At 35.3% G+C, this 27,223-nt stretch overlaps 1 long non-coding RNA gene across 1 annotated transcript; it reads right to left on the bottom strand.

Moving 5' to 3' along the window:
• Positions 1–1,385: 1,385 nt before the first annotated feature.
• Positions 1,386–25,227, bottom strand: LOC134759748 (uncharacterized). The gene is made up of 3 exons (XR_010136458.1): positions 25,142–25,227; positions 23,723–23,804; positions 1,386–5,026 (listed from the first exon to the last, which is right to left on the bottom strand). It is a non-coding gene; the product is annotated as an uncharacterized LOC134759748 (long non-coding RNA).
• Between the last annotated feature and the right edge of the window lie 1,996 nt (positions 25,228–27,223).

Here is a 27,223-nt window from a genome sequence, read left to right on the forward strand (position 1 = left end):
AAGAGCAAGCTTATTTAGCTCTCAGAACAGGAAGGCGAGAGGCGACAGACTGCTGGTATCTGATCAGCCATATGCTGATGTCATGGTCAACGTTACCACGACTACATTCCCATCTCCATGGTTTTTACCTTATTGTCTCTAAATGGCTGTGTTATCTCTTGATATTATTTCTGCCTTCTGCCTCATTTATCTTTTCTTTTAAGAAGGGGTGCTCTCTTTGTGGAATTCCACATACCATAGTTTGGCCAGAAGTTTTTCACCTCCTTCCCTATACCTTTAAGAACAATGTGAGGTTTAAACACGGTCATCTCAAATGAAATCTCAGTTCTGTTAGTCATAAAAAAAAAAAGCAAACAAACAGAGAAATGAATATTAGAAGGACAAATAATGTCTGGCAGTTCAAGTCACTTGCCTTATGGGCCAATATGAGAATTGTTAAATTAAATCATGGAAGCAAAGCCCTTACCAAAGTGCCCAGAACAGAGTAAGCCCTCAGTACAGTGAGCTATTATTATCCATTCACTACCATTGAGTGTGCCAAAATGAAATATTAATATAAACGTTGATACAGATAAATGTTCCTGGATATATCATGGAGCACATGGTAGGAATATAATTCTCCTTCCTCCTGAAATATGATCAATGAAATATGAGCAGAAGTGACATGTGTTACTTCTATGTGGAAGCTTTAAAAGTCAACATACAACACACCATGCTCTCATTTCCTTCTTGGCAGAGTGGCAACATTCTAGATGTGGATGGTATGTGAGGCTGTGTCATGAAGAGAAGGTAATATGAAGCTGAAACCTCAGCTGCCCAGCCAAGACAGATCTGGAGCATGAGAGGGAAATAAAACTTAGAGCTTTAAGCCATAGCCCAGCCTATTCTGATTCACACATATATTTCATTAAATTCTTTTACTAAAGAGGACTAGCTCTTACTGTGGCCCTTCATAGGTGAGTTTATAGTCAGAGGTGAATGATCTGCCTAAAGTCACACAACCAGCAAGCAGTAGAATCCAGATTCACACCCTGTTCTAATGTTTTTACAAGTAATTCTAGGGAATACTCCTGTTTGGCTTCAGGACACTAAGTGAAATGGAAAAGATAGTGTGTGAATTTTTATTCTGTTTCTTTTTTTCAAGACTCTCATCAGTACTGAACTCAATGTTTCATTTCCTTGCAGATAATTTTATGATAAGAAGGATCTTTAATATCAGGCAGATAAAAATAATGGGAAGTAAGACTGGTTGGGATTTATAATATTTTAGCTCTTTAACCTATCTCTATGTTTTCTTACCTATGCATTAGGATCCATACTTCTTAATGTGCTTTTCACAAAGTACTTTGAGAATATCATATCAATGATTTATAGTACATAAATGATTCTTTTACATTTATACATTTTATTCTAATTTTAAGTTATGCCCAAGCATTAACCATCAAGTCAAAACAAATTATTATAAGTACAGTAAATTAAATTTTAAATCATAAAGTTATTTTCCATTAGCATAAAGGAAAAGAAAATAGGAAGATCAGCATTTACTTTATAATAGGCAGAATATGTTTTACCTTTTTAGAAAGAGCAGCGAAATTTTCAGGGATTGAATGCCATTACTGCCTTGTGAGTTTAATTTTGTCCACTCATCTGAGGCCTGGAAGTTGTATCAATGTTCCATGCTCAGGAAACTATATGAAGCTAGCTATTGCTAGATCTCAGATTTTGTGTAGAGCAGTTGTTAGTGATGAGATGTGAGAGAAAGACTGACAACAATCTGAATGTTATATGAGAATGGGTTCAATTTTTTCTATAGGTATTAGAGATGCCTAAATATATGATCTACATGGGGTTCCCCTAAACATATTTGTGTTTCAGAAACTTTACTAATGCATCAATATACAAGTCGAATGTTGAGAGGGTAAGAATTAGAATCTGCAGGTCCGTCTGAAGTCTATTCCAGAATTTTAGATGAGATATACTAAGGAGAGAAGCAGTGGATATGAAGAGAAAGCATTGATTGGAGACGTATGTAGGAGATGTAACTGAAATATCTGGGTTATTTTTCATTGGGAATGGAAGGGACAGTGGTTAGGTGACAGGGTTAATGGTGTGCCATCTACCCCCACAAGAAGTATGAAGGAGCCCTGTGTTTAGGTGAAAGAAGAATGGCATTATGTTTGTCATGTATTGCACTTGACATTGCTATTGGAAATATACAACAGAAAGTTGATGGTCTGGGTAAATAAGTCTGGACCAGAAATCTACTTAGGAGATTCATTTTTTAAAGGTGGCATTTGATTCCTTGATTTTATGTGTGGTCACCAGTGGAATGTATAGAATGAGAAGAGAAAATATGGAGAAAACCTGTCTCAAGTAACAGAAAGAGGAGAGACAATGTGGAAGACTCAGACAAGCTTTGGAAATGCCTTCCAATAACAGAGATCCACAGTGTAAATGCCTCCCAGGGAGACCTGTGTGATGAAAGCTGAAATGGGATCTGTGTAAGTGGCAAAGGGAAATCACAAGTGTTGATGGTAAGAATAGTGTCAGTGCAATGACTGGGCCAGAAACCTGGCAGTGTTGGTTGGAGGAGAGAGAAATGAGAGAATAGATAATTATTTCAAGAGAATAGTTTTATAGGAAAAGAACAAAGCAAGTTAATGTTATGTAGTTAGAAAGCTATGCAGCTTCAAAAAGCATTATTATTATTATTTTAAATAAGAAAGACTTAAAATTGCATATATATGAAGGAAAGAAACTAGGAGAGAAATGGTCTGAATCACATTAGTATCATAGACACAGCAAGGGCGGGAGGACTTAGAAGGAGATGGGAGCTAAAGCCTGGGTGAAAGGATGTCAAAGAAAAAAATGCAGGGAGACGGGAAGGTAGAATGAGTATTGAAATAGGTAAGTGTGTTAGCAGGACATTTAAGATAGAAACTATTATTACCTTAATTGATTCTACATATAGAGGTGAAGGAAAAAGAAGTAGTATAAAAACACCAATTCAAAATGGATTATAAACCTAAATTTAAATCTTAAAACTTTAAAAATTCTAGAAGAAAATGTAAGAGAAGAATTTTGACCTTCGGTTAGGCAAAGATTTTTCCAAATGCAATACCAAATGATCTGTAAAATAATAAATTGATAAATAGACTTAATTAAAATGAAAAATGTCTATTCTACAAAAGACTCTAGTGAGAGAATAAAAAGACTGAGTATATTTTCAAGTCATTTATTTGATTAAGAACTTGGGTTCAGAATATATTTAAAAACTCCAAAACTCAGTAATAAAAAAACAACTCAAAAAAGAATGCAAAAATGTAAACACTTTACCAAAAAAGATGTACTTTGGTAAATAAGCAATGAAAAGATGATCATCAATACCACTGTCATAATACAATGCAAATTTAAAAAGCACAATAGCATACTGTTATATACCTATTAGAACAATTACATTAAAAAAGATGGACCATACTAGTTTTAGGCAAAGATATGGAGCAACTGGAGCTCTCAAAGACTGCTGGTGGGAATGTAAAATGGTACAATTTTGGAAAATAGTTTAGCAGTTTCTTAAAGAGCTTAACATATTCCTATCATATGACCCAGCCATTCCAACCTTGGATATTTACCCAAGATCAAAGAAAGCACATATCCATAAAAGACTTGTAAATAAATGTCCATAGAATCTTGATTTGTAACAGTTCAACCAGAAAACAACCTAAATGTCCAGTAACAAATAAGGATGAATAAACTGTGGTATATCCATTCAACAAAATATTAATAATAAAAAGGAATGAATTATTGATACAACCCAACATGGATCTCAAATAACTTATACTGAATGAAATAAGCCAGACCAAAAGAGTACATTTCTATAAAATTCCAGAAAATACAATCTAATCTATAGTGACAGAAGGCTAGTCAGTGGTTGCCTGGTATGATAGTTTGCTAGGGCTGCTCTAAGAAAGTACCACAGACTGATGGTTTCAGCAATAGATATTTTCGGTCAGTTTCAGAGGCTAGAAGTCTGAAATCAGGTGTTGGCGGGTTGATTTCATTCTGAGATTTCTTTCGTTGGCTTGCAGATGGCTGCCTTCTCTCTTTGTACCTCACACGGTCTTCTCTATGTGTAAATATACCCTGGTATCACTTTGTGTGTCTTAATTTTCTTTTCTTATAGGAACACCAGTCAGATCAGATTAGGGTTCATCCTAACAGCCTTGTTGTAGCTTAATCACCTCTTTGAAGGCCTATCTCCAAACACAGTCATGTTTTGAGGTGCTAGGGATTAGGACTTCAACATATAAAATGGGAGGGGAGGGGATGGGCAGTGCACAATTTAGCCCATACCACTTAGTGATGGCAGGTAGGAAGAGGGATTACATAGGGACAGAAGAAAATTTAGGGGACTGATGGAGATGTTGATTTTCTTGGTTGTAGATGATAAATTCCTAGGGGCATAGATATGCCAAAAATATTCAAATTGTACATATTAAATACATGCAGTTTTTTAATGTGTAAATTATATCTCAAAGCTGTCAAAACATGTTAGAAGAGCTGTGGATTGAGTTCTTATAAAATCGCTGCAATTGGACAACTATAAATCATATCAATACCATTTTAGAGTAACAGGATATATTTCAAGCCACATTCCAGATAACAGCTGTTTTTCAGTAACTTTTGTGGACAAATGTTTGCTAGTAGAAAATATAAAAATCCTCTTCTGTAATTAGAGATCTCATAATCTGATTGTGAAGACATTGCATGATGTATATAAAAGAGAAATAAGCTGTTTTGTTATAATTGGTTCAAAATACTTATTTTTTGTCCAATCAGTAAAATCAATCCCTAGAGCAATTTTCAGAAGAGACACATTCATAGGACAGGGCTCTGGCACCCACGGCTCCGAGGTATAATGTCCAGACATGCAGGAAACCTCATTTAAATTTGAATTAAATTCCAAAAACATACAGCTTCCTAAAGCAGCCCACTCAGTCCAGTCTGGGGACATGTCAAATTTTCACTGCAATGAAAGACAAAAGGCAAGAATTAGTGAAAATAGACTTACCAAAATATTCCAAACAAGGCTGAAATATTACTAAATTGTACTATAGAAAATTTTCTGAATGTCATTACTATGGGTTGACATGGTCCCAACTAAACAGATCACACAATTAAAAAGTATTGCTTACTAATCTGTTGGGCGATTGTTTGCGGGGTCAACAGCAAAATGGAAGACTATTACTGAGGAAACTGATATTTTTTTCTTGACAATTTTGGTACAAAAATAAATAAAATTTAAGGGAGGGGCAGGAAGCATCCAATGCTAGATAACACACTTATTTATCAGATTATTTAAGAAAGGGAACAGGGTTTGTTTTCCATTCTTTTCTCCATATTAGTTTAGTCTACCATTCTTCTCCATGTTAGTTAGTAGATGCTGTGTGTAGCTGACACTAGATGGTATTGTGCTCCTTCAATTCAACTTGCTTCCTGCGTGAGAAGCAATCTCTGTGTGTAATTGTGCCACACATGCATTCAATGTGAGATCAGCACCTCCTAGAAAAAAATAGTATTTTGTTTATTAAATATGATTTAAGAAAATGTAAGAGTAGCCTCTTTTCTAGTTTTAAACATAAATGAATATTTTTGTGATGCTCCTTGGCATGTGGCCTCAAATATTAATATTTGTGTATTCTAATGAAATGCTATTCAGAACATAAGAAAGAGCAAATCTAATAGAGAAACTTAGAAAAAGAATTGTGCTGTCTGTTGATGCTATATTTAAAACGCTGCAGCAGCAAGTTAATCTTTTTTTGAAAAGCTATACCATGGAAAGACCAATTGTCTGTTTATATTTTTTTCTTTTTAAATTTCTATGGGCTTTTCAAATCACAATTTTGTTTTGCATAATGAATATCTAGCATTTAAGTATAATGCTAAAATTTGAATACAAGATTGGCCGAATAGTTTTATTACTGATAAGAATATTATTAATGATAACATTTTGCAACCGTATTATACCAGGAAATTAGTAGCATCAAAAAGATTAATCTCTAGCCTGGATATCTGGTGTACAAGTTCCCTTGATCTGAAAAACTTGTCTCTTTCATTTCCACCTCAGAAAATGCCCATATTTCAAGGTACTGCTTATTGTGACTTTCTCAATAAACCCATCCACATCTTCTGTTTTACTGAATCTCATGTGCTCCCATTTTGCAAAACACATTTCTCACAGCACTTAGGGTAGCTTGCTATGTGATAATTGTATTCATAAACATGTATCTCCTCTATAAACATACAAATATTTTAGAATTAAGGGCAATATCTTGCTCATTTTGACTCAGTGTTCCTAATGTGGGGTAAAGAGTAATTCACTAATAAATATTTGTAAATTGCCTTTTTAAATTAAAAAGATATACAGAAATCTTGAATCAACCTCATATTTACTACTTATGATTAAATAACTTGATAGTATAAAAATTATTCTTCATTCTATATTCACAGATAAGCATTTCTTTATGATGAAAGATCTGAGGTTTATTTCCATACTCTTCAATATATTCAAATTGTCACCTCTCAGAGGTCAGGATTATCTTGACTCTGTTTGAAAATCCTATATATTTCACATTAAAATGTTTTATTTCATTCTGAACCGGCCTCTTTCAAAAGCAATTTTAAATGCCCACTTTGAAGTGTTGCTAAGACAACTTATAGGAGATACAGTTAGGGAGCTAATTAAGCTCTGGGTATAAATTAGTTCAGGCAGCTAAAGTCTGAAAGGAAAAGGGAGAGCAGGTCTACCATTTCTAAAGGTACATAGTGGAGACAATTGCCCTTTTTGATAAAATGTTTTAGGGAAATCAGTTTCAGGAGGATGAGGCTAATTCCATAGCCAGCTGCTATGATAACCAAAAGTATTGAAATGTTAGGACAACTAGATGTTTTGAATTAAGATTCCAGAAATACCTAATATTAATGTAAATTAAACACAAGTCACCAAAGTTTGCTGTAAAGGACCAGAGAGTAAATATTTTCGGATTGGTAGGCCATATGGTTTTGGTTACACTACTCAAATATGTCACTATTGCAAAATAGCCATAGATGCTAATAATTTAATAAGGTGTCCAGAACTAGCCCTTGGGCTATAGTTTGGTGACCTTGTTTAATAAAGTACAAATGAAGGAAAAATTGGAAATACTAGAAATACCAAAAGTCATTACAGTGACTATAGAGAGCCACATTATGAGAGTAAGAGCAGAGGTAGCCAAAAACTTGACTTAGAAAGAAGCACTAAACTGTCACAAATTGTGGTTAGGCAGCAAAGAAAAGTAATGAAGGAGTACAGAGTCCAATTATTGAGTAATTAGTTGAACATAATCTAAGTATAGTTGTAGAATAATATCGAAGAAAAATTTGTATCTTAGATTACAAAGAGTTGGACATTTGTGATCTCTTGTAGATGTGACAGCTGTAAAAAGGACTCAGTGTATTGACCTATGGACTGGGGAGGAACTGAGAACCGTTGCTTAAAAGTTAAAATAACTGTAGTGGCTTTTTGTTCCTTTTTATGACTTTCCTTAATGACATAGAAAGCTGAAAAGAATACATTAAATAATAAAATAAAATAATCTTAGTACCTCTGAGATGGTAATTTTGTTTTCTTAACCATATAAGTGGTTATTTTATTCTGGGAAGATAAAGGTTTGAGTATAGAGCTGATAAGATAAAGTAAATATTAATTTTATATAAGTTCAGCATGATCTGTGTATTTTTAATTAAATGTTTATTTTTGAGAAAATTCAGCATTTTAGTCTTGAAAGTTTAATTTGAAATGTGTAATTGATATTAAACTTATGGGCCAGGCATGGTAGTTCACACCTGTAATCTCAGCACTTTGGGAGGCCGAGGTTGGTGGATCACTGGAGGTCAGGAGTTTGAGACCAGCCTGGCCAACATGGTGAAACCCCATCTCTACTAAAAATTCAAAAATTAGCCGGGGATGGTGGTGCATGCCTATAATCCCACCTACTTGGGAGGCTGAGGCAGGAGAATTGCTTGAACCTAGGAGGCACAGGTTGCAGTAAGCCGAGATTGTGCCACTGCACTCCAACCTGGGTGACAGAGCGAGACTCTGTCTCAAAAAAACTTATGATTTTAAGTTAGACAATATAAGGAAAACCTGACTAAATGTATTCATTGTTTACATTTTCACAATAAGTTGATTTACCATAAGTTTAATTTGTTAGATTTATATAATTTGATTAAGGGTTAATATTTTGCTTCTTTGGGTTATATTCTGTCAAGCTTTCAAACGGCTTAAAAATCAAAACAAATATTTTAAATATAAAATTGAAGTTTAAAATATTTAAAAACAACCCAATTTTATGAATGGAGTTAGACATTTAAGGAAATTTAGTCTTTTTAGTTTGAGACAATCCAAATTTTTTTCTACAGAATAAGTAAAATCTTATTTTTATATAGAAATAGGTAAATTTTAAATAATATAATATTTGTAGATTGAAATCTTAAATAAGGTTTAGACAGTTCATGACAAAAAAAATTACTATTAATGTTAAACCAGAGGAAGTCTTCAGAGCTGTCATCTTTCCTAAAAACTTACAGTGGCATCTAAGCACAGTAGAACATTTGAATCAATTTATGTAATACCTGTGGTGATGATGATGATACTGATGAGCACTAACACTTGTTGAATCCTTACTTAGTGCTAAGCACATAAGAAATAGGACCTGATTTAATTTTCCCAAAAATATTATGAGGTAGGTATTGCCATTATCTTTACTATGTAGACAAGAAACAGGCTCGGAGTGTCTAAGTATTTTGGCAAAAGTCACACAACTAGAAGGTAGAAAAATTAGAGGTAATAAAGTGAAACCTTACACAAAGAGCAAATGCCTAAAACCTTTCACATTCTTTCTATAAAACTATCCAGAAAATATTTAAGAAGTGGATTGTGGACTGTGCTTTCAAAAATGAGAGTAAAAGAAACTTTCTTTCCAAACATTCTAAAAGAGAATAGGATTTATAAACCTGAGTTTCAAAAGCAATTAAAAAATTCTTTTGGTAATTGTTGGCTGTTAGAAGGAAGGAAAGTATCAGTTTAGATGCAGCAAAACACCTCTAATTTCCTGTAGAATATTTACATTTTTCTGATAATACTTTATAAATAGATTTGAAGTGAATTTTCATACATACACACAGAATTCCATATACACTTAGAAGGCATATATGTATGTATATGTGTATGTATACGGTGTTATGCATGGTGTGTATTATATGGTGTATATGGGTGTACAAACATAATACTGGGAAAACAGTGCAAAATATCTCATAATGGCTTTGCAGAACTGGTTAAAGGTCTACATTTAGTAGCTATGCAGTAACACTATTTATGTTGGCTTAATGTCAGTGATGCTGTCTTGTTATTCCTTTTGGCATTAATAAAACTCATGTTGGGATATACAGATTAACTGTAGGCAGTTTACCCCAAATACTTTCTGATAAGAAACTAATAATCCAGAATGAATGAACAATTTGTACTGAATATAAGTAAGTATCCTACTTCCTCAGAAACTCAATACTCGTGATAATTATATATGCAAAATTATTTTTAAAGGGAGATTCTAATATGGCATCATAGTGACAAATCATGGCAATCCCTTTCTTCATCTCACCTTCAATACTACATACACACAAACATGCAACTCACAATCCATATGCATATCAATATAAAAATTATAGCTATATATATATGTGAGTATGTCCTAGTGTATTTGTCTTCAACACAGATTTGTAAACCAAACGCAAAGGAAATGGCACTGTGTAGTTTCAGGAATAAAGATGATGTATAGCAATTGTTTAGCTCCTGTGAGCTAGGGTAAGAATTTTCAAGTCCTCAGTCGGCAAGTGTTTATTGAGTGTTCAGAGTTCCCTTACAAATGTGTGAAATAGAACAGTTCAGTAATATCACCTACCCCAATCCTATCACAATATCAAGAGAAAAAGTTATAAAAAATACATGCCTATGTTACATGGATTTTTACTGGGAATTACTTTTTGTTTCCAAAGACGAGTTATAATTAAAACCTCTTGCAAGTGAGCACACATTATTCATAGTAAGAATAATTCCTGTTAAATAATCTAAAATTTTTGACTATTTTTCTTCAAATAAAGTGAGAATATGTGGAATTAATAGCAAATATTAAAAAATAATCTAGAAAGCATAAATAAACTCTCCATGTGTGCAAATCTATCAAAAGTCATGGAGAGAGGTGCTGGTTAGAACCTTTAAAGAGAATGAAGACTTCCCTTTTAGGTTAGAAGAGATTTGGACATGATTTAGGTTCTTATTGTTACTAGAGAAAACTGACTAAAATTATAAATAATTGTATTTATAAATACTTATTATTTTGAAGAAATGATCCTTTATTTAACCGTGTATGAGGAAATAAAACCTTGGCTTTCTCAGTGCTCATGCAAAACCCTAGCCTCATGAGACTCTTCACATAATGTGAGTATCAGATGTACAGACTTTGGTAATTGCTCTGATCTGAAAGAATAGTAAAACTCCTCTTATCTCCTAGAAAGGGCCAAATGGTTACAATCTAGACAAGGTCCCTTGGTAAAGCTCTGTCAGAAAGGATGTAGCCTAGAATTTGGAGGCATCTGTAGGTCATATAAGCTGGAGACACATAAGGCTATCTGGATCACAGTAAGATATTTTATTGATATACTGAAAAGCTAGTATAAGGAGTCCCTTTTAGGGGAGCAGAACTCCTTCCCCTTTGTAAGGAGAGAAAGACAATTTTTCCTGTTGACTTACCCATGTATGGGGTGTCAATACCAATGGTACTCACATAGGATACTTGCTCTGGCTCTCATAGCATCATCCTAGGGGTAAGAACTAGAGCAATGGGCAAGGGGGGCGGTTACACAGTTATTATTTACTGTGAGTCATTTAATAAGAAATATGTCTCTGACCCAGAACACTTCATGTGCAAATACGGGACAAAATTAATGAAGATAAATATTAAAGAACCCAGCAATATGACCCACTACACAAAATCATTCTTTCCCATCAGGCTTAATTATCTAATAAATTTAGAGCTGAATATTCATTCAGATTTACTCCCTATTATGGTTTGTTCATAAAAATCCATATAAGCAGGAGGAAAAAATAACTGTGATTTTATTTTTTGTTTTATCTTTTGAGATTGCACAATGTGATCCTGATATTTTGTAGGAGTACTTTTACTGTTGTTACTTTTCGTGACATTATTCACTAGCTAGTTGTAAAATTGCCTTAAATATTTGGAAAAGAAAATGTGTACTCTGGGATTATTTGGCAAAAGGAAAGTTGATACACATAGAGAGGGCTGTAGTAAACAGATGTGGCAATATACTACCAATTGGTGAATCCAGGTGAGAGATATATTTGATTTCGTAGTTCATTTTTGCAACTTTTTGTGTGTTTAATTTTAGAATATTAATTAAATAGACAATCCTTGTTTGATTTTTTAAAAAATTATTCAATAAATCTCACTTAAATTTCTACTATATTTCAGAATTCGTGATAGGTACTGGCCATACAGCTGTGAACAAAAATAAACCCTCCTCTGTAGAACAGGAAAATAATAAAGTAACAACTATGTATGCTACATAACAGTACCTTAGAAAGCTTTGGAGTAAGAAAATAAGATAAAGTGGTCAGGAAAAGCATCTCTTATTTACATTTGCAGAAGCTCCTGAAGGAAGTGAGAGAACGTGCAATATGACTACCTGGGAAACCAAGTTCTAGGCAGTGGGAACAGCTTCTAGAAAAGCCTGAGGCCTTTAGCTATTAGATTAAAAAAAGGCATTGTTTGGATTTGTTTCTCATTTTCCTGTTATCAACAAGATCATTCCTCTATCTTGACTTCTCTTTCTTGAGGCTCTCGCAATAGATTCAGGGCTGCAACTGTCCATGAACTAATCAATGTAGGCAGGAGAATGCAAGGCAGAGACTAATGTAGGACTGGGTTATATGCTCCATCCCTCAAGATAGGGGTGAAGGAAACTAAACAAAATTCAGGAACTGAGAGCCCTTCCAAGAGTGGGTGATGTCCCAGTAGGAAGTTGGGGTAAAGCTTCCAAAAATGGGTAACAGATTCTTGAAAGCCAAACTAACAATTGTCCACTACAACTCGCCTTTAGAACTGCTAGTTTCCCTCAAAATATGGGACTGTAGAGGAAACTGAGAACTGAGGTACATTCTACTCAGAAAAAAAAATTTCAAAATATCTTTCACATAAGAAACTTGTTGGTATCAGTACAAGTTTTTCAGATTCTACTTAGGGTTTAATAAATGATGACTCAAGAAGACTTTACAAATCATGGCAGGAAAACCAGGAATCTGCTAGTGTAAATGTGATATTACACACAATTTGTACTCATGATTGCTATGGAACCAACTACCCAGAAAAGTCATGTAAGCAAGCAGCTTGGTTACTTATAGAGGCATACACACACACACACACACACACACACACACACACACGTGCATATATATAGTACATGCTTTATAGTTGAGAAACTTTCCTACTGTACATTTTACTCTACAAAACTTCTGTTTCTCCTTATCTCTCTTCTTTTCTCATTCATCAAGGGGAGGAGCTCTACTAAGGCATTTTCCTATAGTTCTGACCTCAAATAATCATAGAAAATTTGTTCAGAATGAATAAGATTGGTAAGTTATTCTGAAATCAATTTTTTGGTTGTTGTTCTAGAGTCTCATTCTGTCACCTCAGGCTGGAAGGCAGTGGTGCAATCAGCCCGCTTCAGCCTCAAACCTCTGGGCTTCAGAGGTCCAGATTCTTCTGCCCCAGGCTCCTAAGTAGCTGGGGCTACAGGTGCACACCACCATGCCCAGGTCATGTTTTATTTTTTGCAGAGACGATGCCTGGCTATGTTGCCCAAGCTGGTCTTGAACTCCTAGTCTAAAGGCAATCCTCTCACCTCAGCCCCCCCAAACATTACAGGTGTGAGCCACTGTGCCAAGACTACTGTTGTTTTTTAAATATAATGCTTTGTAGGGAGTTTTTAAAATATAATGCTTTTCCTCTTTTCCTTACTCTGTCCATTAAATAGGAGTTTTAGTCAGTCATCTAAGAAATGTGAGGGAGAGGCTGGGTGCAGTGGCTCACGCCTGTAATCCCAGCACTTTGAGAGGCCGAGGCGGGCAGATCACGAGGTCAGGAAATCGAAACCATCCTGGCTAACATGGTGAAAACCCATCTCTACTAAAAATACAAAAAATTAGCTGGGTGTGGTGGTGGATGCCTGTAGTCCCAGCTACTTGGGAGGCTGAGGCAGGAGAATGGTGTGAATTATTCAGGCCTTCAGTTGATTGCATGAGGTCTACCTACATTGTGGAAAGCAACCTACCATACTCAAATCCCACTGATTTCAGTGTTAATCTCATTCAAAAACACCCTCACAGAACTGTCTAGAATGTTTGACCACGTCACTGGGCACCATGCCCAGCCAAGTTGACACATAAAATTAGCCATTACAATATGCCTGCTTTCCACTACACATACTGACGCCTTAGGACATATATGATTATGTAATATGATTATTTCATGTTACCAGGGACTTACAGTTATGGGTTACATTATGGGTTGATGCATTTGGTGAAGGAATTATTGATTTGTGCAATGCTCAAGTTTTTAACTAAGTGGAAAAATAAAAATTCATATCTTATCTGTCTCTGAGTAAATCTCATTCACTTAGCCAAAAGGATACATTTTTCTCTCAATGTGACACTTCCCAAAGTTCACTTCTGAACTTAGCAAAGTGAAATTTGCCCCATCCTTATAAATAGCAAAGAAAGATTCAGTCTACTAGAATGCAGACTATTTCGTCTGACCCTTTGTTGCAGAGGCAGAGTTTTGAGGACATGTGGAAATTGGAAGTTGAGACACTTGGAAACTTGAATTTCTTGGTGAGCCCTCTGTCATCAGGCCTGGATACAGATTCAAAAGATATAGGAAATGTTGTATAGTATAAAAATACCCCACATTTCTGTCCTCCAAATAGCACAGGCTTCTAATAATTAATAATTAAAATAATAATTCCGCTCCCACCCGACACTAAGAATAATCGAATGGCAAACAGCATTATAAAATTTTATTGCCAGAGTACTATTGAAAATCTAGTAAATATATTCTCCAGATTTGCAGTTTTAACACAGTGCTTTCAAAAGACACCCTAGACCTAAGATTTTTGGTTGATAAAGTAACCAAATTACTTCTATTTTTATAATTTTCAAAAAACACATCTGCAGAAAGTATATTCCAATATTAAAAGTCCCTTATTAGGAGAGAAGCTAAGGAAGCCTTGTATTTTAAACAATTTTGCATACGTGTAACTACTGAAGTTGCTGTATAATATAGGAAACAATTTTAAAATGAAAGTAAGATATTAACACATTAAAACATAGTATAGAGAAATATAGTAATTGCTGATAAAAGGAATGATAAATCATAGAAATTAGACCAGAATTGGTTTTACTCACCATCTATTTGTATGTACATTTCAAAGCAATATACATTAAATGTAACAATATGCTTTTATGAATATTATTTATTTTCTGTACAGAAGTGTAACTGGAATAAAATAATTTTTTAAATGCCACAGCTGATTATTTTTAGTTATGAGATAATGCTCTATAATTTAAATAGCCAAGAGCATGATTTCTTATTACCTAGCACATTAATTCAAAGTTGTGGGGTGAAATTCCATTAAGGTGAAAGAAAGTCATATTCATCTATTCAAGTTGCAGTATGACTAATTCACTTTGTTCTGTTGTCTAAAATAAAAATACACTAATTGTGCAAAAATTAGGGTGTATTGAGTTACAGCTGTGTGTTGTTTGGCCTAAATGAGGCTGTGTGTGATCAAGAATCTTTATGCAGTATCTGCCTACTCATTTGTAAACCTCAAGAAATCTAAACATCTTTAACACTACATTTAACATTTATGAAGAAAATCTATCATTATGCTCACTGGATATATTTACACATTTATGACATTTTATCACAACCTGGCCTTTGATGTGTGGCAATCTCTGTATCTGTCCTTTAATTACCTCCCTTACCTTTTTCCCCACATTAGATATTCCAAACTTTGATGCCTAAGTACAATTCACCCACCCATCATTCATTCTTAGAAATGTGAATGCTTCATAAAAGCAATGCCATTTCTCGCCTTACACATTTTAGAAAAAATAATTGAGGCCATAGGCTTCAAACAGTTTTCCCTCTCCTTTCTGATGACAAGCCAGTAGACTATTTCTCCATGCTGATAATATGAATGGACCATAGTAATAGTATCCCATTCCATTGGCACTAATCTCTGACTCTTCAGGCCACCCTCTAGCCCTCTGCAAAATCCTTATTCAAAGAGTCACTCACATGTGTTCTCAGAACTGCTCAGTCAGGTACCATATGGCATCTGTCAGATATCGCCTTTGTTACCTATGCTAGGAAATGTCTGCCCACCAGGCAGCTCTGCTCTCCTGGGCACCAGTGCCACAGCCACTTGTGTACTGCTGCGTTGGCCAAGTGTCAACATGATGGCTGAGTGCTTCTGTTCCTTTCATTGAGGGCCACCATGCTGCCAAGCCCTGCTGACATCACGTGCCAGGCACAACAGCAGACCATCTGGCACTATGGCTTCTGCCATCTTTTTCTAGGAGCTGCTGGAAAAGAGGGCACAGAATTTAAACCTATCAAGTGGCCCTTGATAACATGGGGGAGAATAAGCCATACTTCTTCCCTTAATATTATACTCTAACAGAGGGGACTTAAGTGTCCTCCTGTGTTTTCTGAGATTTTCCTGAAATTTGTTCATTTCTTACTCAAAGTCCTGTTTTTACACAGGACCCAGATATGAATTCATGAGAACTTAGAGATGATCATATTTGACTGACAAAACTTAGAAAAATGATTTGATCCATGAAGTGTCATGTTAAAAGAATGAATACATTCATTAATTGCTTGTTTTGCCTCAGACTTCCTCAGGCAGACCCTAAGACAAGGATTTGCAAGCAAATACTTTATTAAGTGTTCCCAGGAGAAAACAGTAAGGGAGTGCAAAAAGCAGAACCAGGAAAAGGAAGAGGTCAAACAAGGGTGCAATTTTAGGTAAAATCCTGGCTCCAGTCTGATGCCATGGGGAGCTCTGTTGTGCAAACTATACCTCAGAGTTTCTTTTATGAGGAGGTGGGATTTCTATTTTTTAATGTTTATTTTTTAAAATGACAAAAATTATATATTTATCGTATACAACATAATGTTTTGCTATATGTAGACATTGTGGAGTGGCTAAATCAAGCTAATTCACATATGCATTACCTCACACTTTCCATCAGTCATTGGCTATGACTGCCGTGAGGTGGGGAAAATCAAACATCAAGCACTTTCTACTGTCTGAGCAGGCAACAGTGGCTCAAGTAGCCTGGGGCATTTGTTTGAAGGCAGTCACAGATGCTAGTTATTAGAAGCAAAAGCACATACATGGCAAGGGAGGGATGCATAGAGAAAGTTGAAGGGGTCCCAGGAGATCTTGGCAGGGTACTGATAGGGTCCACTGCACTCATTTACTAGTGGTGGCTTGCTTCGTTTCTCAATATGAGAATAAAACAATCCTGAAGCCAGCAGAGCCAAAATAAGCCACAATGCTTTTAGAATTATGTGTTCATTTTAGTTCAAGGCGACTTTATTTTTAAACTACAGCAAAAGGATTTTCTCATATTTATTTCATAGAATCATATATTTTTGAAACTGAAGGGAACTTAGTGACTATGCACAGCCTCCCAACAACTTGAATTCTGCCCTGTCCCCCAGCCTCACAACTGTCTAGAAGACTGTCACCTTCCAGATGTGGAACAACTTGTTAATAGAGCAGCTATAATAGCTGTCTTTCTGTTGCCACTTTTATATTATTTTCACAATAGTTATTTAACTTGCAAAATATTTCAAAATACAGAAAGAATAAAAAATAACAGGTACCCATGTTCTCATCAATCATTTAAATAGATATTATTTGACCAAAAATTGGCTGAGGGATCTTTTTTCTGATACAAAAGAGAACCATGTTATAAATTCACATAAAGTGTCATCCTTCACCTTCACCAATACTTTCAGTAATAACTTCTCCTACAAAATGAATCACTCTCTGAAAAGGGCATGTTATTATTCTTTAGCTATTTTTTTTGTAATGTTGCTACATTTGTTTGTAGAAAAATACGTGAATATTATCACACTTTAACTTTTTTGAAAGATTTATTATTTTGATACTCATACATCTAATTTATTCATCTGAGCAGCCTTAGAATGTTTTATTACATTTCCTGAGTGAAAGACACAGTAAGGCTGTGTTCCTGTTTTAGTATTAATAAAAACAGGGACAATTAGATTTTATGCCTATTTTATATTCGAGCAGTTTTTTTCTATAGGAAATGTGGTATTGCTAGGTTGTAGTATACATGCATCTTCAACTTTTTTTTTTTTTTTTGAGACAGTTTTGCTCTTGTTGCCCAGGCTGGAGTACAATGGCACAATCTTGGCTGACTGCAACCTCTGCCTCCCAGGCTCAAGTGATTCTCCTTTCTCAACCTCCCGAGTAGCTGGGATTACAGGCATGCACCACCACGCCTGGCTATTTTTTGTATTTTTAGTAGAGACAGGGTTTCACCATGTTGACCAGGCTGATCTCGAACTCCTGACCTTAGATGATCCACCCACCTCAGCCTCCCAAAGTTCTGGGATTACAGGCATGAGCCACTGCACCTGGCCACATCTTTGACTTTTTGGTTTTACTCTTTAGAAATATACTTTAAAGGAATTTCTTGTTTACAAAAATAATTTGTAAATTATCTAAAAATGTCATAATATTTATTTTAAAATAATTTATTACTTAATGTTCCTGAAACATCATCTTTAAGATAATGGGAAATTATGATTTGGGTTAAGTGTGTTTATTTATTTGATTGCTTTTTATTTATTCGATTGCTTTTTATTTAACTGAATCAAAATTTCATTTGCTGTGAATTATTATGATAGCATTAAGGATATGGATGCCTAATATTAAAATTGTGTTAGCTGTGGACTTGGAAAGTGCAAAAACCTTTCAAATTTGCTCCAATTTTTCACTCATAGGGTATCTCCTAAATCAGATTGGTTTTTTTATGACTAGCCATATGTAGGTTCTATTTTCTTTTCCTTTCCCACTAAATAAATTTTGGACATGTGTTAAGTCTATCTCTAGAAATGTGTTCATATACAGCCCTCCAACTCTCACATCTATGCCTAAAAGTGCTGTGCTTGGAAACTGATAGAAAGGTATGCTTTTAGCTCTATCTCAAATTTATTTCTCATGCATATCTGTCTTTTAAAGCACAAACTCTTTATGCATATAAGTAAATGCTGACAATGCCAAAAGCCATCCAATACAACATAAAAGAGTTAAGGTTTCCAGTTCTCTTGATATTTTCTCCAAGGCTTTCCTCTTTGACATGGGTATGGTGTTGTGTTGAAAGGGGTATGATATTAGTGAAAAGGGACTTGCTTTGCTATCTAAATGTAAAACTAGTTCTATTTTATAAACCATCCTCTTCTGAATCAGGTTTGCACTGGAATGCTGTCTGAATTCCAGGGCAAGGAGGTCTTCATGTAGCCAATAAAATCTCAAAATATTCTGTCACTTTGTGGTCTTTGTCTTAAACTTAATTATCTTAGAATTTTAGAGTTCATGATGACATTAGGGAGTGAGTATTGAGATGAAACATGAAAGGATTATAGGTACAAAAAAATTCATTGAAGGATTAAAAATAAAAGCCAATTCATGGAATATTCAAGGTACTTTCATATAAAAATTTATTAAATGATAAACCCCAATTCTAAATGGTTAGTAGATAATTATTATTCCCATTTTACAGACGAGAAGGCTGAGGCTCATAGAAAATAGATCATTTGTCTAAGACTACGGAGCTTGGTTGGAGGTTTTCTGATTCATGCTAGTACTTGTTGCTCAGTATAGTCAGATGGCATTTAAGTTTTGAGAATTATGTTACAACAAACCTTGGGGACATCAGTTCAAAATATTAATAAGATCTTCAGTTTTCTCTCCAACCACTCAGAGTACATCAGCAACCTTGACCCAGGTAGGCGATTCCAGTGGAGCTCTTCAATTTCAGCATATTTCTTGTTTTCTGACCTACATAAGCAAATTGTGTTGCTGGCACAGGAATTAAAAGCAGCCACATTGTAGCCTCTCTAGAAACAATGTAGTATAGGATTTAAGAGCATAAACTAGGCTCAGGATTCAGTTGCCTGGGTTCAAATCTGAACTCTGTGATTTATTGTTATTATTTATCATATGACTATGGAACAAGTATTTAACTTCAATTTCCTCTTCTGTAAAGTGGAGATAATAGCACCCACCTCACAGAGTTGTTGTGATGAAGAAATGAATCATAGAGTGTCAGAGAAGCATGCCTGCCATACCGTATGTGTTATATACTTGTGTGATTTTTTATTATAGTAAAGGAATACTGTAATTAGATAGTACATATTCAGGCATAGGTTCTCTAAGAGCTTGTCTGGACCGTCCAGTCTGTGCACCAGGATCCTGTCTATAAAATGGCTGCCAAGCCTTCCCCAAAAGCTTCTTCATTGACTCAACAAGAAGAATCCAGAATGACAGTTATGACACAAATATGTGAACTAAACAGAGCTTTCCAAACAGTTACCCCAAGCTAAAGAACATATCAGGTCAACACAAATAGCACTCAGGAATAAAAGCAATGTGATTCTGATATTAGGGACAAGGTGAGACAACAAGACGGGGTGACTATAATGTCTACCTGTTACTTGCCATTTCACTGGGAAGCATGAATGAAAATAAATAATAACAGTCCAAGGGAATGCATGGATTTTTTCATGTATCATTCAGTAATGAAGACAATAATAATAACATACTTCTGTTCATGTATTCCAGCAAAATTTCCTTTCTTCACATTCAAGCCTCTGTACCCACCCTCATTTCCTATTCACTATCCAATCCCCTGCTGTTTGACTTATTTCTTCGTGGTTCCTTTCCTGTCATAAGCAGCCTAAGTGTCCATCAACTGATGAAGGGATAAAGAAAATGTGACACCTATACACAATGGAGTACTATTCAGCCATAAAAAGAATGAGATCCAGTCATTTGTAACAACATGGATGGAACTGGTGGAGATCATTGTGTGAAATGAAGTAAGCCAGGCACAGAAAGACAAACATCACATGTTCTCACTTATTTGTGGGTTCTAAAAGTCAAAACAATTGAACTTATGGACATAGAGAATAGAAGGATGGTTATCAGAGTCTGGGAAGTGTAGTGGAGGGCTGCGGGAGTGGGGGATGGTTAACAGGTCCAAAAAAATAAAAAACAAGAATGAATGAATAAGACCTATTACTTGATAGCACAATAGGGTAACTATAGTCAATAATAACTTAATTGTACATTTTAAAATAACTTGAGGAGTGTAATTGGATTGCTTGTAACTTAAAGGATAAATGCTTGATGGGATGGATACCCCATTTGCCACGATGAGCTTATTTCACATTGCGTGCCTGTATTGAAACATCTCATGTACCCCATAAATATGTACACATACTGTGCACCTACAACAATTTTTAAAAATTAAAAATATGAAAAAAACAAAAGTCTCTAGGAGTATCAACAATAACACTGCAATAACTGATCACATGGGTGACTGATTTTAGTTGTAACAATGAAAGAAGCCATCACAATTGTAAAACATTGAGCCATTTTTGTGGGTTTTTAGTGGCATTAAACATTGCTGGTCATCCTTCTTGGTAGGGCTTCCTGGCCACCCCTTTTGACTTAGTTTAGATTTAGTCTTAATCTGTCTAACAAAGTAAAGTGTTGTTCAGTGACCCAATGTTATTTTTATTATTCTTTCACTTATCATTATATCTTCAGTGACTTCTGCCTCCCTGATTTAGCTATTGTTTATATGCTGATAACTTTGAAACAGATGTCTTCAGTTTTGATTTCCCTGATGGGAGGGGGATCAATGTGAGCTTTTCCATCAAAGACAAGCTGAGTGTTACAAATGTTGGGATGCCCTTAAAAATATAACTTAAGATATAATTATCCTAATTTGTCTTTGTATTTTTCACAGTGGAATGCATGGTACTTCTAATATTAAGAACTTAGAAGGCACTAAATACATATTAAATAAATGAAATTAATTTTGTAAATTCTTAAAGAATGAAGAAGCAGCTGCTCCCTGTGCCTGTCTAAATTATTAAATATAAATTTCTTAATATAAAGTTTAAACTTTGAGAAAAACATCTCATAAATTGAAAAACTTTCATCATTGTTTATAAAATGCAGCCACAGACTTCTGTGCTTCCCTGAAGAATACACCATGTGTTCCCAACAACTTCTCAGAAGTAAAATTCATTAACCAGCTGTTCTGTGGTTTATGTAAATTATTTTTCCTGGAAGAACTCAAAACTGTAACCAATCAATCACTCAAAATATCAGTTAGTGCAGTTAAGTCGATAATGCTCCCAGTAAAGTCAACATTCCATGTATGTGTTTTTGTTACTGATCTGTGATCCTGGAAACAATTTCGTGTTTGTTGTGCCTCATTCTTTCTAATTTTAAAATAAGGCCATAATGGATATTTCAAAAATTATATAAGATAAAATATTCTAAGAAAAAGATAAATTACATTGATAATTAAATAAATTATATAATTTAGGGTGGTTTGGCCATAAATTACAACCTCATGGGATTCCAAGTAATCAAAACATTATTCAAGAGACAATAATATCTTAGGTGAGTTTTTGAACTCTGCTCCCCTGAATTTCGTAACAATAAGTCCATGAAATAGGTATTATTATCTCTGTTTTAGAAATAAAGAAACTGAAGAAGGGGGTTGAGAAGAATGATTAGAGCAGGAAGAGAGTGTGTGGGTAGTGGTGCTAGTAGAAAAAGGGGAGAAATAAAATATAATGGATTCAGAGAAATTGGAGGAGTAAAGAGCTTCTTGAAAGAAGGAGTGTTTAATAAAGTCAAATATTAAAGAAAATTATGTAAGATGAGATAGAGAATTAACTCTTACTTTTGAGAATTAGAGGATTCTGGTAAATTTGGTAACACTCACTTTAGTGGGAAGGCGGAGGAGGAAACCAGAGTTCTAGAAACAGAGGAATAGTGGGAGGTGAGGAAGCTGATCAGCAAATATGCTCCATCTGGGGAAACGATGCAAAGGTAAGACACGAGGCTGAACAATTGTGTGAGGGACGCAACTTCTCAAGAAAGTTTTTATTATGGCTCTTATTATTTTTCTTTTTTGTTAGTTTTACTAGTGACATTGCTCTGGGACATTTATGTGATTACAAGCAGGAACCAGAGATGGGGAGAGCCAAAAAAAAAAAAAAAAAGTAGTAAATAGGTTTGATGATGGAGAAGGTCCCTAAGTTGGTAGGAAATTATTGAGTCCCAAGCCCAGGTGAGACACTTCAATTTCAATCAGGAGTAACAAGCAAAGCATAAAATGTCAGGGGCAGATAGAGATGAACATAAACAAAATAGATTTGGGGTAGACTGGGAAGGTGACTTAGGGAGAAAACAGAAGGCCCAGTCCCCTGGGACCCTATTTCCTTGGGGCTCAGAGTCTGATGTGTCTGATCATACTTTCATTAAACTTCAACAAATGAGGATATTAGAGACTCTACGACAGGATATTTTAGATAATCGGAAAGAATTCTGAGCCAGTTAGGTGGAGACATGCCAAACAAGCCATGGAGGAAAGGGTTAACTTAGCAGGCCTAGGTTGCTGAAACACTGTGCATTCCAAAAAAAAAAAAAGCCCTGTCTTTAGGACTGGCTTCTGGGAGATAACCTCTGAGCCCTTAGAAAATAAATACTCCCTGCTAAGAATATTTTTGTATGCCTGAAAAGTGTGACTAGATATGCTTATCCTAATAATATGATTTATGGTGAACACATATTTTTGTTCTGGGTGCTGGGATCTGAGTAGCTGAGGTCAGTTCACATGAGTCTTACGTGCATGTAGACCTCAAGGCTTAGGTGAGCTTCCCTCAACTGGCATCATTTTGGCCATGGTTGTCACCCATCCCTTCTGGGAGAATAGTATGTCCCTATGTGTCTCCACTGGAGGAACACCTGAAGTTTGCTCCTCCTTTCTTCTGGACTTCACTCCATGTACATTTTCCCTTTGACGATTTTAATTTTTATTCTGCTATTGTAATAAAAAACAGTTACTATGAGTATAATAGCTATTCCATGTCCTGTGAGTTCTAGCAAATCCTAGAGCATGAAGGTGGCCTCAGGGACACGCAACTCACATAAAACATGTTAATTACAAATAAATCAACATAATTTACTGTTTTTTAAAAGATGTTTGTTTTTCATGGCTTAGTGAATTGTTTATTTATTATTTATTTATTGATAAAGTGCCCACTAAGGTCCAGGCACTATACTAGGTAGAGAACATAGGTTATGAGCCTATGTCTCCACTCATGGAGCTTGGGAAAGGCACAGAGGTAACAAATTAAGAAAAAAATAAACAACCTCAAATATGATAAGTGCTAAATAGTAAAAACAAACTCACCAACAGACAGACTGAGATGGGGTCACTTTAGATGGTATGGTCTTCATGGAGAGAGAACTTGCTGGACAGAACATGCAAAGGTCTGGATGGAAGATCAGCAAATTTAAATGCCCTCAGAGTGAGAATCAGGTTAACATATTTTTTTGAAAAGAGAAAAGATAAATTGACTAGAGAATAAATTAACGAGAGGGTGATTTGCAAGAATGGAAATCATAGCTTGGAAAATATTACATATATATAGTTGGACTACATATATATTTTTTCCATATATAAAAAGATACTAAAAAATATGTAGTCATTTGTATGTACAAAAATATATGTCATCTATATATAAACATATGTAGTCCAACTATATGTATAAACATATATGTAATCATTTATATATATATAATTGGACTACATATGTTTATATATATATAGTTGGACTAATATATGTTTTTTTCAGTACCCCTTATTGACATGAACAATCTCTTTCACTTTAGTATGTGGAAATCTTTTACTTTATCTTTATACTCATTGGTATTTTACTGTGGTGTTTTGGTTCAATATAGTAACTATTAATCATTGCTACCATGTTGACCAGAATGCTTTTCTTTGTATTTGAACTAAGTAACACAGAAAGTACAATGCATTTGAACATAGTTTTTAGTCCTTATATTTTCTACTGTAAAGATGATTTGAATTTGTAGCATAGTTCTCCATAGAATTATAATAATAATTTTTCAAAATCTCTTTGGTAAACACTTCCTATTTGATTTAAGACAATTAATGGATGTATAAATAGGATATAAGAAATCATCTAAAAGCTTTTCACATTGAATTACTGTCTTGTATAAATACTTCTTGATATAGACACCCATTAATGACATTCCTCTTTCCTCGAGCACCTGTTCCTGGTAAAAACAAGGGCTATATTGATTTGCTGAAATTTATCTTCTCCCAGGATTTTTGTCTTGACAGTGTGAGAAGATTAATTGGAATTAATGGCATTTGCACAGCTAATTAAAGTCACTCTTCCTAAAGTCAAATCAATTCCTTTAATCAGAAGAGTGACAAAGCTTTGCTTACTTGTTATAGTCTGCATGTAAATGTTCCCTGGATAAATCAGAATCTCTGCAAACATTAGGCACTGAATTCAGTAACTACTTGGGTTGGCCGGGAATTTCTCTCACACTTAGTAATTTACAAAATGTCATTTATACCACTTATGCATATACTATGCATGTTTTAAATTAAGTGCAATAAAACAAAATTTACATGTATTATATATGTAAATATATAGTATATCTTTAAAAACACCTACATGTATAAATCCTTAGGATAATTCTTAGGTAAATGTATTAGCCCATTTTCACACTGCTGATAAAAACATACCCGAAACTGGGTAATTTATAAAGAATAAGAGTTTAATGGACTTACAGTTCCACATGGCTGGGGAGGCCTCACAATCACAGCGGAAGGTGGAGGCGAAGCAAAGTCACCTCTTACATGGCAGCAGGCAAGAGAGCTTACATAGGGGAACTCCCTGTTATAAAACCATCAGATCTCGTAAGACTTTTTCACTATCACGAGAACAGCATGGGAAAGACCCGCCCCCCATGATTCAATTACCTCCCACTGAGTCTCTCCCACAACACGTAGGAATTATGGGAGCTACAATTCAAGATGAGATTTGGGTGGGGACACCCCCAAACCATATCATTAAATGTCACATAATCCAAGAGGAAGTACAGAATTAGTAATTATTGGTCCATTCAGGCATCAAATCTGTATTTAGTTGATATTGTCTGATTTTATCACATTCTGCCAATTCCTTTCTCCACATTGGCTATATATGTATGGAGTAGTTGTTCGTTAAAGACTGAATAATTTAGCCAAAATGAATACATATTTCTGAGGGAAAATTTAGGCAGTTACATCAAAATTTTGTCTCTGTTGCTGTTCACTGTCAGTGCAACAATGGTGTAGCATTAAATACAGGAGTGGGGCAATGAGAAAGAGGACCTATGCATTTCCTTCTTCATTGTGTTAGAAATAATATATTCCAGACAAGAAGGGAGAATAGAGAACACATAAAAAATGAAGCAGGATAGTATTTGGGATGAGCTAAAGACAGTTTGTAATATAAGTGACAGTAATATTTGCTCTGTGATTGTGTAAACATCAAATACTTATCAAATGTCCCTGGCTATGTTTTTGTTATGGATACCTCTTGGGTACAGCTTAACAGTCTCTTGGTCTGTCCACTAAGCCCAGTCGTAGCTGTAATGTTCTCAGTGGGCTTCAGCCTTTTTTAGTACTAAGCAGCTGGCCTCAAATATTTATGGAGCCTCTTTTTCTTTCAGAGCTGTCTCTCATTCTGACATTGAACACATGCATTCATGTATGTGCAAACTCAAAATGCAAGGAACTAATGTGCCCTCAGCAACCCAAACAATGGGGGACAAGAAATGATAGATTAATCTGTAACATATTCTATAGGCTCCCAAAAAGGGGGACTAATTAGATCAAACACTTTAGTCACAGATGCAGCCAGTTCAAGAAAACCTCTGTGAATTGGCTTACCTGCCTTTCTTGCCTTCATCTTTCCAGCTTTTAGTTCTTCACTCTTGCTCTCTGGGACCACTTTTCAATTAACCCAATTAACCTGTATCTCTAAACAGCTTTTTTTTTTTTTGAGACGAAGTCTTGCTCTGTTGCTCAGGCTGGAGTGCAATGGTGCAACCCCGGCTCACTGCAACCTCCACCTCCTGGGTTCAAGTGATTGTTGTGCCTCAGCCTCTTGAGTAGGTGGGATTACAGATACTCACCACCACGCCCAGCTATTTTTTTTTTTTTGTATTTTTAGTAGCAATGGGGTTTTTCCATGTTGGCCAGGCTGGTCTTGAACTCAAGTGATCCACCTGCCTCGGACTCCCAAAGTTCTGGGATTACAGGTGTGGGACACCACACCCAGCCCACAGCCCTTATTTTATACTCTATGCTCAGGGAATACAGGCTGTGATAGTTGTGATGTATGCATGTGATGATGTAATGCTGCAGTAAACATAAAATCTCTGTAAAAAATAGTGTGAAGTAAAAGTGTAAGAACTGATCAAGAAAATAATCCAAGATTTTAAAACCACACAGAACCACTACTATAGTTTGAAATTTGTCCCCCAAATTTTGTGTGTTGAAAATTTATTCCCCAAATTCATATATTGATGGTATGTAGAGGTGGGGCCTTTGAGAGGTAATTAAGATTAGATAAAGTCATCAGGGTGGGGCCCCATGATGGTACTGGTGGCTTGTAGGAAGAGGAAGAAAGACCTGAGCACATACACTCTTGTTCTGTCTTGCCAGATAATGTCTTCTGCCATATTATAATGCAGCAAGAAGGCTCTTATCAGATGCCAATGCCTTACTCTTGGACTTCTCAGCCACCAGAACCATGAACTAAATAAAGTTTCATTGTTTGTAAATGTCTCCAGTATTTTATCATAGCAACATAAAATGAACTAA

Source organism: Pongo abelii, chromosome 13, assembly GCF_028885655.2.
Source record: "Pongo abelii isolate AG06213 chromosome 13, NHGRI_mPonAbe1-v2.0_pri, whole genome shotgun sequence".
Taxonomy (NCBI): domain Eukaryota; kingdom Metazoa; phylum Chordata; class Mammalia; order Primates; family Hominidae; genus Pongo; species Pongo abelii.